Raw genomic sequence first — 13,534 nt, 5'->3', positions numbered from 1 at the left:
AGAAAACCATTTTTTGTCCGATATTCCAACATGTTTAAGTTGGTTCAATTACTTAATGCACAAAATATAAAAGATAATCTATTTCTTGTAATTTCTTAGATACTGATATGTGAGCTACATGTAATTCGTTTTGTAAGATAATGTTACAAGCAAAACTTACCACATATTTTACAGTGAACATTTAGAAGACAAATGTATGAAATCAACACATTGAACATATTGAAAAATTTTGCAATAATTAAAGTTTTGAATATATTTATTACTTTAACTGCATTCTCAATATTTTCCGTTTGTCAAAATATCAAAATCTCCTACTAAACAAGTACAAGTAATTTCCGAGTTAAATGCTAGCACTTCCCTTTTCAACAATATCTTCGTCTCAACCATACATGAATCGATGAGAAATCAATACTAAAAGTATTTTGAAGACATTTCAAATTGATTTCTTACTCGAATATTAGATCTATCAAACGCTGCTAGAGATTGGAACGTAAAAAAAAATCATCATTTGAAACATCATTTACTTGTATATGTAGGTATACAGTATTAACCTAACCAATCATCTTTAATAAGATAGACAACAAACATGTTCATTCATTTAAATTTACTTTTAATTAATCTCAATGTGTTCCGTCATAAGCTTTGTCTTATATCTGCCTACATAAAAGTGAGGCCGTTTCGACTGGGGCCGTTATTGCAGTGGGGCCGTTTTAACCGTACTCCATCCTCAGTCCACAGGTGTTCGTTTCTAATATAAGTATAAGTATAATAGGGTCAAGGTCTATAACTCGGCCGGCCATATAACACTACCCAATTTCAGAAAAAGTATGATTATTAACCAACCGTATAGGATATGACAATAGGAATACTCTCAATCGACAGCCAGATAATTTATCTTTAATTTGGTATATGATACAATATATAGCATGCCGTATAGATGTCACTAGGTATCCAGAAACATTGGAAAACAGCCAGATTTCAACTGGTCGGACACTGTGGTGTCCTCTGATAAACACGCCAGGGCTCTAATGGGTAGCTCAAAAACCACTGCATGTCAACATTTCAGCTTCATAGGAATTAAAGTTTGGTAAAAAACAAACTTACCGGTATGTTAGTGTTTATCTATATACCATCCATTTGCTCAATACAGCCTTTTGAAATTTCCGATTGAAAAAATGTGTGTCTCTAGACGCCATGTTGATATGTGTGTATTACATTTGTTTTCTCGGCGTTGATTGGTCAATTAATTTTAGAGAGCCAATCAACGCTGACAAAACAAATCTACTGCACACATACTTACATGGCGGCTAGAGACATAAATTTTTCAATCGGATATTTCAGAGGGCTACGTTAGGCAAATGGATGGGATTTATACATGGATTTACTAACTGGTAAGTTTGTTTTCTACCAAACTTTCATTCTTATGACGCTGAAGTGTTGACATGCAGTGGATTTTGAGCTACCCATTAGAGCCCTGGCGTGTTTATTGGAGGACACAACTGTGTCCGACCAGTTGAAATCAGGCTGATTCCGATGTTTCCGGATACCTAGTGACATTTATACGGCATGCTATATATTGTATTATATACCAAATTAAAGATAAATTATCTGGCTGTCGATTGAGAGTATTCCTATTGTCATATCCTATACGGTTGGTTAAAGGCCCAATATCCGTATCTTTCTTATTTTTTTCATGATTAAGAAGAATGTTGAAAAAAAATCCTGTTGTAAATTATGCAGAGACAGGACTAAATCGAAGTCAAGATGAGCGATTATGATTCGGAATATTTTGATAAAAATCAAATAAATATTAAACTTCGCTAGGTGGGTCCCACTTAGTCAAACAGGCCGACGTTAGCCGACATTGTAACGTCGTTGCCGAGAACGTCATGTGACTACCGTAACTACGTAACATCTGTCCGAACTCTTCCGAAAACGGGTCATGAACTTTCCGACTTCCGTTCGGCAATAATCGTAACTTCTATGGTGACCAGTTTAAAATGAAAGCATGTTTACAAGTATCGACTTTCAACAACTGCTGTACCAAAGTTATCAAAAGGCATTATAGATATTCTTTAATATATCCTAATTTCGACTACATCTACCAGTACTAACAATATTGGAGTCAAATTTAACTTGAATTTTTGTTGATAGTTACGTATAGTGTGGCTTTAATAATCATACTTTTTCGGAGATTTGGGGTTAGTGTTAAATATGGCCCGGTCCGAATTTAATTATATACCTTGATCCAGTACGTTTTTTCACTCATATATTACTAAAGACAACGAACACCTGTGCTCAGGTCTAGGCATACTAACGAAGCGTATGGCAACCCTATGGCGTGCGATCTCGACTGGTTTAATTACAAAACCGGTAAGAAAGCTGTACATGTAGTTTTTTTTCTATTGAGCTCCATCCATTGAGTCTACAGTCCTCTCATAATACACATTTAAATACTTTTTAAAAAATATGGTCCATCCGTGGTTTGGGGTCCCCTCAGCTAGAGTGTGTTACGCTCAATTCAATTTATAAGTTTATCTTAATCATTTATTTATTCATTTTACTACTGTATTCAGCCGAGCTGTTGAACATTGGTAAACCTTTATGGGTCCGATCAAGTTATAACAAGCTTATTACCTGACATGAAGACCAGCGGCCAAGATTGAGTTATACTCATTTCACGAATTAAACCCTTGACAGAGTTACCTTTCCATAAATGACCTGAGTATTTATTTGTGAGTATAATTTGTCTTTTTTCTCTATATATTTTCTCTATATACCTCTTTGGTTCAATTATCAGTGTTATTAATTTCTTTGAGATGGATAGTCGAGTGAAATTCGAGTTATCTCCCTTCCATTGTCTGTAGGTCTCTGGTAAACGGAGTTATTTAACAGTGAGATGGTGCAATTTTAGAGGTGAATTGTGTAATTCTTTCACTTCCAGATCTTGTAATTGACTAGTTTACATCAAGATGTGAGTGAAGGATAAGCTTTATTCTATTTTCAAAATTATTTTCTTTCTAATAGCCACGATTCTTAAGTTCTGACCAGTTTTTCGGGTTCAAACGTTGCTCTAGATTTGATTTTATCTGTCCTTGGAATCTTTCAGAGGTTGATAATTCCCTTTTTCACTTCAATTGGTATACATTTGTAATTTTAGAATCATCTCATTCAGAAAATCATGGCAAATTTGAAATTTTTGGGGCTGTTTTGTATCCATATTTTATAAGCTGCATCATACTTTCTCTGTGTTATATCAGATATATTATGACATAATATGTTATAATCATTTCTTTCTGATATTCTTTTGATTACTAAGTTATATATCTATAGTATTGGGCCAGTTCTGGAACTTTGCTTTGCTTAAATTTTCAGTTCTGGATATTTTTTTGCTAGATATTGCAAAAAATGGGGGGTGGGGGTAAAGAATATGAGTTATCTCCCCCTGATCTTCAAGTTTAATTCAGTTGTTCGATATTATCCTGTAGTACACTAACTATACTATAGTTATAAGTAAAAGTCAAAAGTCTAGGTTCAAATTTCATTGAAATATTTAAATTTTTATTTCTAAACTGTTTCAATTCTCATAATTTTTCTTACAGGATGTTTCCCATGTACCAGGAGCACAGACGATATACTTTCCCATGGTACCAGGAGCTATCAGACGATATTAGTGAGCTTACACGTTATTTCCCATGGTACCAGGAGCTTCAGACGATATATTTCCATGGTTAGACACAGACGATATATGGTCACGTTAGATGTTTGATGAGACACCTGGTCACATTAGATGTTAGTATCAGACACTATACTTTCATGGTACCAGATGTTTATCAGACACTTATATTTCACCATTACCAGAGTTAGGTAAGACACTTACTGGTCACGTAGATTTATGGTACCAGACACTTACAGACGTTATATTTAGTACCAGACACTTACTGGTCACGTTAGATGTTAGTGAGACACTTACCATGGTCACGTTAGATGTTTTTCCCATGGTACCAGAGCTATCACTTAGTGGTCACGAGCTTAGATGTTTGGTGTGACACTTACTGGTCACGTTAGATGTTAGTGAGACATTACTGGTCACAGAGATGTTTGATGAGACACTTACTGGTCACGTTAGATGTTAGTGAGACACTTACTGGTCACATTAGATGTTTGATGAGACACTTACTGGTCACATTCAGATGTTTGGTGAGAGCTATCAGACGATTACTGGTCACGGATGTTATGAGACACTTACTGGTCACGTAGATGTTAGTGAGACACTTACTGGTACCACATTAGATGTTCAGACGAGACACTTTCCGACTGGTACACGTTAGAGTTAGTGAGACACTTATTTCTGGTCCCATGGTACCAGATGTTATGAGACACGATATATTTCCCATGGTCACATATCAGACGATATATTTCCATGGTACCAGGTCACGTTAGATGTTTCCCAGGTGAGACACTTACTGGTCACGTTAGAGACGATATGTTAGTACCAGACACAGACGATTACTGGTCACATGGTACCATGAGCTAGTGAGACACTTACTGGTCACGTTACCAGATGTTTGAGAGACATTTACCATGGTACACATTAGATGTACGGTACCAGAGCTATCAGACGATATATTTCCCATGGTACACGTTAGATGTATCAGACGATATATTCCATGGTACCAGGAGCTCACGTTATATGTTCCCATGGTGACCAGGACATCACTGGTATACATTAGATGGTACCAGGAGAGACATATATTTCCCATGGTACACTATTAGATATTTGGTGAGACACTTACTGGTCACATTAGATGTTAGTGAGACACTTACTGGTCATGGTACCAGGAGCTAATCAGTTTGATATACACTTACTGGTCCATTAGATGTACCAATAGAAGACACTTACTGGTCACGTTATTAGATGTTTGGTGAGACACTTACTGGTCACGATTAGATGTTTGAGTGAGACATTTTTCTGGTACCACTATTAGATGTTTTCCCAGGTGGACACTTACTGGTCACAGATGTTATGAGACACTTACTGGTACCACGTTAGATGTTCAGACGATATATTTTCCACTTACTGGTCACGTTCAGACGATATACACATGGTACTGGAGCTATCAGACGATTAGATGTTTGACCAGGAGCTAGACACTTATATGGTCACATTAGATGTTATGAGACACTTACCCATGGTCCACGTTAGATGTTAGTAAGACCAGGAGCTTACAGACGAGATTTTCAGATGAGATACTTACCCATGGTACACGTTAGATGTTAGTGAGGTACACTTACAGGATCACATTTCCCATGGTACCAGGAGCTATCAGACTTTACTGGTCACCGTATAGATGTTAGGAGACACTTACTGGTACACATATCAGACGTTATGATTTTACACTTACTGGTCACGTTAGATGTTAGTGAGACACTTACTGGTCACATTAGATGTTAGTGAGACACTTAATGGTCACGTTAGATGTATAGTTCCCATGACACACTGATCACGATAGATTTCCCAGTGAGACCAGGACTGGTCACGATATTAGATGTTACCAGGAGCTATCAGACGATATATTCCCATGGTACCCAGTTAGCTATGAGACACTTACTGGTCCATGGTAGATGTATCAGATGATATATTTCACATTACCAGGAGCTGTTCACGATTATTTCCCATGTACCAGGAGACACGATTACTGGGTACCAGGAGCTCACGACGATATAGATGTACCAGGAGTCAGTTATCAGCCGCCGAATTATATATTTCCCAATGTTAACCAGGAGCTCAGACGATATATTTTCCCATGGTTCCGAGGTGGCCATCAAATGATTATTTCTTCCATATTGTACCTGGAAGCTATCAGATCGGTTATATTTTGTTCCATAAGTATCATGAGCTATCAGACGATATATTTACCATGGTACCCAGGAGAAATCAGACGATTTATTTCCCTTTGTTCCAGGAGCTATCAGACGAATTTATTTATCATGGTACCAGGAGCTATCAGACGATATATTTCCCCTGGGTACCTAGGAGCTATACACGGCTATATTTCCATGGTACCATGAGCTATCGACGATATATTTCCCTTAGGTACCAGGAGCCGATCAGACCATAATATATTCCCTTGGTAACAGGAGCTTATCAGGGGCGATTATATTTTCCCTTGGTTCCAGGCGCTTATCGGACGATATATTTCCCATGGTTACCAGGCGCTATCAGGACGATATATTTCCCTATGGTACCAGGATGCTATCAGGACGATATATTTCCATTGTTCCAGGAGCTATCAGACGATATACTTCCTTGGTACCAGGAGCTATCAGCCGATATACTTCCATGGTACCATGGAGCTCAGACGATATATTTCCCATGGTAACCAGGAAACTATCAGACAATATATTTATCATGGGTACCAAGGTGCTTATCAGACGATATATTTCCCATGGTACCAAGGAGATATCAGACGATTATGTGTTCTCATGGTACCCAGGAGATTATTCATACGATATATTTCCCATGGTACCAGGAGCTATCAGACGTTATATATGTCCATGGTACCAGGAGCTCTCAGACGATATATTTCCCATTGTACCAGGAGCTATCAGACGATATATTTCTCATGGTACCAGGAGCTATCAGACCGATATAGTTCCCATGGTACCAGGAGCTATCAGACGATATATTTCCCATGGTACCAGGAGCTATCAGGACGGATATATTTTTTTTTTTTCCCCCCCCCCTAGGGATACCAGGAGCTATCAGACGATATTATTTCCCATGGTACCAGGAGCTATCAGACGGGCTATAGACCGAATATTTCCCCCTTGGTACCAGGGAGCTATCAGACGATATATTTCCCATGGTACCAGGAGCTATCAGACGATATATTTCCCATGGTACCAGGAGCTATCCTTACGATATATTTCCATCGGTACCAGGAGCTATCAGACGATAATATTTTCCCATGGTACCAGGAGCTATCAGAACGATATATTTCCATGGTACCAGGAGCTATCAGACGATATACTTCCCATGGTACCCAGGAGCTATCAGACACGTATATATTTCCCATGGGTACAAGGAGATCTTCAGACGATATGTACTTTCCATGGTACCAGGGAGCTATCAGACGATATATTTCCCATGGTACCAGGAGCTATCAGACGATATATATTTTTGTTTCCCATGGTACCAGGAGCTATCAGACGATATATTTCCCATGGTACCAGGAGCTATCAGACGATATATTTCCCATGGTTCCAGGAGCTATCAGACGGATATATTTCCCATGAGTACCAGGGAGCTATCAGACGAATATTTCCCATGGTACCAGGAGCTATCAGACGATATATTTCCCGGATGGTACCAGGAGCTATCAGCCGAATCATACTTTCCCATGGTACCAGGAGCTATCAGACGATATATTTCCATGGTACCAGGAGCTATCAGGACGATATACATTTTCCATGGGTACCAGGAGCTATCAGACGATATATTTCCCATGGTACCAGGAGCTATCAGACGATATATTTCCCATGGTACCAGGAGCTATCAGACGATATATTTCCCATGGTACCAGGAGCTATCAGACGATATATTTCCCATGGTACCAGGAGCTATCAGCCGATATACTTCCCATGGTACCAGGAGCTCAGACGATATATTTCCCACGGTACCAGGAGCTATCAGACGATATATTTCCCATGGTTACCAAGGAGCTATCAGACGATATATTTCTCATTTCCAGGCTTATCAGGACTACCATGAGCTCAGGAGCTCATGACGATATATTTCCATGGTACCATGGTACCAGGGTACCTGGAAACTATCAGAAGACGATATATTCCCTTGGTACAGGAGCTATCAGACGATTATATTTCCCATGGTACCAGGAGCTATCAGACGATATATTTCCCATGGTACCAGGAGCTATCAGACGATATATTTCCCATGGTACCAGGAGCTATCAGACGATATATTTCCCATGGTACCAGGAGCTATCAGACGATATATTTCCCATGGTACCAGGAGCTATCAGACGATATATTTCCCATGGTACCAGGAGCTATCAGACGATATATTTCCCATGGTACCAGGAGCTATCAGACGGTATATATTTCCCATGGTACCAGGAGGTACTATCAGACGATATATTTTCCCATGGTACCAGGAGATATCAGACGATATATTTCCCATGGTACCAGGAGCTATCAGACGATATATTTCCCATGGGGTACCAGGAGCTATCAGACGATATATTTCCCATGGTACCAGGAGCTATCAGCTCACATAGATATATTTCCCATGGTACCAGGAGCTATCAGACGGTATATTTCCCCATGGTACCAGGAGCTATCAGACGATATATTTCCCATGGTACCAGGAGCTATCAGACGATATATTTCCCATGGTACCAGGAGCTATCAGACGAATATTATATTTACCATGGTACCAGGAGATATATTTCCCATGACGATATATCAACGATATATTTCCCAAGGTACCAGGAGCTATCAGACGATATATTTCCCATGGTACCAGGAGCTATCAGACGATATATTTCCCATGGTACCAGGAGCTATCAGACGATATATTTCCCATGGTACCAGGAGCTATCAGACGATATATTTCCCATGGTACCAGGAGCTATCAGACGATATATTTCCCATGGTACCAGGAGCTATCAGACGATATATTTCCCATGGTACCAGGAGCTATCAGACGATATATTTCCCATGGTACAAGGAGCTATCAGACGATATATTTCCCATGGTACCAGGAGCTATCAGACGATATACTTCCCATGGTACCAGAGCTATCAGACGATATATTTCCCATGGTACCAGGAGCTATCAGACGATATATTTCCCGTGGTACCAGGAGCTATCAGACGATATATTTCCCATGGTACCAGGAGCTATCAGACGATATATTTCCCATGGTACCAGGAGCTATCAGACGATATATTTCCCATGGTACCAGGAGCTATCAGACGATATATTTCCCATGGTACAAGGAGCTATCAGACGATATATTTCCCATGGTACCAGGAGCTATCAGACGATATATTTCCCATGGTACCAGGAGCTATCAGACGATATATTTCCCATGGTACCAGGAGCTATCAGACGATATATTTCCCATGGTACCAGGAGCTATCAGACGATATATTTCCCATGGTACCAGGAGCTATCAGACGATATATTTCCCATGGTACCAGGAGCTATCAGACGATATATTTCCCATGGTACCAGGAGCTATCAGACGATATATTTCCCATGGTACCAGGAGCTATCAGACGATATATTTCCCATGGTACCAGGAGCTATCAGACGATATATTTCCCATGGTACCAGGAGCTATCAGACGATATATTTCCCATGGTACCAGGAGCTATCAGACGATATATTTCCCATGGTACCAGGAGCTATCAGACGATATATTTCCCATGGTACCAGGAGCTATCAGACGATATATTTCCCATGGTACCAGGAGCTATCAGACGATATATTTCCCCATGGTACCTATCAGGATGCTTATCAGACGATATACGATATATTTCCATGGTACCAGGCGCTATCAGACGATATATTTCTCATGGTACCAGGCTCTCTCACACTATGTATTTCCCATAGTACCAGGAGCTATCAGACGATATATATATTCCATGGTACCAGGAGCAGCAATCAGGCGATATATTTCCCATGGTACCAGGAGCTATCAGACGATATATTTCCCATGGTACCAGGAGCTATCAGACGATATATTTCCCATGGTACCAGGAGCTATCAGACGATATATTTCCCATGGTACCAGGAGCTATCAGACGATATATTTCCCATGGTACCAGGAGCTATCAGACGATATATTTCCCATGGTACCAGGAGCTATCAGACGATATATTTCCCATGGTACCAGGAGCTATCAGACGATATATTTCTCATGGTACCAGGAGCTATCATACGATATATTTCCCATGGTACCAGGAGCTATCAGACGATATATTTCCCATGGTACCAGGAGCTATCAGACGATATATTTCCCATGGTACCAGGAGCTATCAGACGATATATTTCTCATGGTACCAGGAGCTATCAGACTATATATTTCCCATGGTACCAGGAGCTATCAGACGATATATTTCCCATGGTACCAGGAGCTATCAGGTCGATATATTTCCCATGGTACCAGGAGCTATCAGACGATATATATTTCCCATGGTACCAGGAGCTATCAGATATACTTCCCATGGTCCAGATATATTTATTTTCCATGGTACCAGGCGCTATCAGACGATATATTTTCCCAGGGGTACCAGGAGCTATCAGACGATATATTTCCCATGGTACCAGGAGCTATCAGCCGATATACTTCCCATGGTACCAGGAGCTATCAGACGATATATTTCCCATGGTACCAGGAGCTATCAGACGATATATTTCCCATGGTACCAGGAGCTATCAGACGATATATTTCCCATGGTACCAGGAGCTATCAGACGATATATTTCCCATGGTACCAGGAGCTATCAGACGATATATTTCCCATGGTACCAGGAGCTATCAGACGATATATTTCCCATGGTACCAGGAGCTATCAGACGATATATTTCCCATGGTACCAGGAGCTATCAGACGATATATTTTCCATGGTACCAGGAGCTATCAGACGATATATTTCCCATGGTACCAGGAGCTATCAGACGATATATTTCCCATGGTACCAGGAGCTATCAGACGATATATTTCCCATGGTACCAGGAGCTATCAGACGATATATTTCCCATGGTACCAGGAGCTATCAGACGATATATTTCCCATGGTACCAAGAGCTATCAGACGATATATTTCCCATGGTACCAGGAGCTATCAGACGATATATTTCCCATGGTACCAGGAGCTATCAGACGATATATTTCCCATGGTACCAGGAGCTATCAGACGATATATTTCCCATGGTACCAGGAGCTATCAGACGATATATTTCCCATGGTACCAGGAGCTATCAGACGATATATTTCCCATGGTACCAGGAGCTATCAGACGATATATTTCCCATGGTACCAGGAGCTATCAGACGATATATTTCCCATGGTACCAGGAGCTATCAGACGATATATATCCCATGGTACCAGGAGCTATCAGACGATATATTTCCCATGGTACCAGGAGCTATCAGACGATATATTTCCCATGGTACCAGGAGCTATCAGACGATATATTTCCCATGGTACCAGGAGCTATCAGACGATATATTTCCCATGGTACCAGGAGCTATCAGACGATATATTTCCCATGGTACCAGGAGCTATCAGACGATATATTTCCCATGGTACCAGGAGCTATCAGACGATATATTTCCCATGGTACCAGGAGCTATCAGACGATATATTTCCCATGGTACCAGGAGCTATCAGACGATATATTTCCCATGGTACCAGGAGCTATCAGACGATATATTTCCCTTGGTACCAGGAGCTATCAGACGATATATTTCCCATGGTACCAGGAGCTATCAGACGATATATTTCCCATGGTACCAGGAGCTATCAGACGATATATTTCCCATGGTACCAGGAGCTATCAGACGATATATTTCCTATGGTACCAGGAGCTATCAGACGATATATTTCCCATGGTACCAGGAGCTATCAGACGATATATTTCCCATGGTACCAGGAGCTATCAGACGATATATATTTCCCATGGTACCAGGAGCTATCAGACGATATATTTCCCATGGTACCAGGAGCTATCAGACGATATATTTCCCATGGTACCAGGAGCTATCAGACGATATATATTTCCCATGGTACCAGGAGCTATCAGACGATATATTTCCCATGGTACCAGGAGCTATCAGACGATATATTTCCCATGGTACCAGGAGCTATCAGACGATATATTTCCCATGGTACCAGGAGCTATCAGACGATATATTTCCCATGGTACCAGGAGCTATCAGACGATATATTTCCCATGGTACCAGGAGCTATCAGACGATATATTTCCAATGGTACCAGGAGCTATCAGACGATATATTTCCCATGGTACCAGGAGCTATCAGACGATATATTTCCCATGGTACCAGGAGCTATCAGACGATATATTTCTCATGGTACCAGGAGCTATCAGACGATATATTTCCCATGGTACCAGGAGCTATCAGACGATATATTTCCCATGGTACCAGGAGCTATCAGACGATATATTTCCCATGGTACCAGGAGCTATCAGACGATATATTTCCCATGGTACCAGGAGCTATCAGACAATATATTTCCCATGGTACCAGGAGCTATCAGACGATATGTTTCCCATGGTACCAGGAGATATCAGACGATATATTTCCCATGGTACCAGGAGCTATCAGACGATATATTTCCCATGGTACCAGGAGCTATCAGACGATATATTTCCCATGGTACCAGGAGCTATCAGACGATATATTTCCCATGGTACCAGGAGCTATCAGACGGTATATTTCCATGGTACCATGAGCTATCAGACGATATATTTCTCATGGTACCAGGCTTTATCAGACTATATATTTCCCATGGTACCAGGAGCTATCAGACGATATATTCCCATGGTACCAGGAGCTATCAGACGATATATTTCCCATGGTACCAGGAGCTATCAGACGATATATTTCCCCTGGTACCAGGAACTATCAGACGATATATTTCCCTTGGTATCAGGAGCTATCAGACGATATATTTCCCATGGTACCAGGAGCTATCAGACGATATATTTCCCATGGTACCAGGAGCTATCAGACGATATATTTCCCATGGTACCAGGAGCTATCAGACGATATATTTCCCATGGTACCAGGAGCTATCAGACGATATATTTCCCATGGTACCAGGAGCTATCAGACGATATATTTCCCATGGTACCAGGAGCTATCAGACGATATATTTCCCATGGTACCAGGAGCTATCAGACGATATATTTCCCATGGTACCAGGAGCTATCAGACGATATATTTCCCATGGTACCAGGAGCTATCAGACGATATATTTCCCATGGTACCAGGAGCTATCAGACGATATATTTCCCATGGTACCAGGAGCTATCAGACGATATATTTCCCATGGTACCAGGAGCTATCAGACGATATATTTCCCATGGTACCAGGAGATATCAGACGATATATTTCCCATGGTACCAGGAGCTATCAGCCGATATACTTCCCATGGTACCAGGAGCTATCAGACGATATATTTCCCATGGTACCAGGAGCTATCAGACGATATATTTCCCATGGTACCAGGAGCTATCAGACGATATATTTCCCATGGTACCAGGAGCTATCAGACGATATATTTCCCATGGTACCAGGAGCTATCAGACGATATATTTCCCATGGTACCAGGAGCTATCAGACGATATATTTCCCATGGTACCAGGAGCTATCAGACGATATATTTCCCATGGTACCAGGAGCTATCAGACGATATATTTCCCATGGTACCAGGAGCTATCAGACGATATATTCCTCATGGTACCAGGAGCTATCAGA

The sequence above is a fragment of the Argopecten irradians genome, chromosome 3 (assembly GCF_041381155.1).
Source record: "Argopecten irradians isolate NY chromosome 3, Ai_NY, whole genome shotgun sequence".
Classification (NCBI taxonomy): Eukaryota; Metazoa; Mollusca; class Bivalvia; order Pectinida; family Pectinidae; genus Argopecten; species Argopecten irradians.
This window is presented reverse-complemented; position numbering follows the sequence as displayed.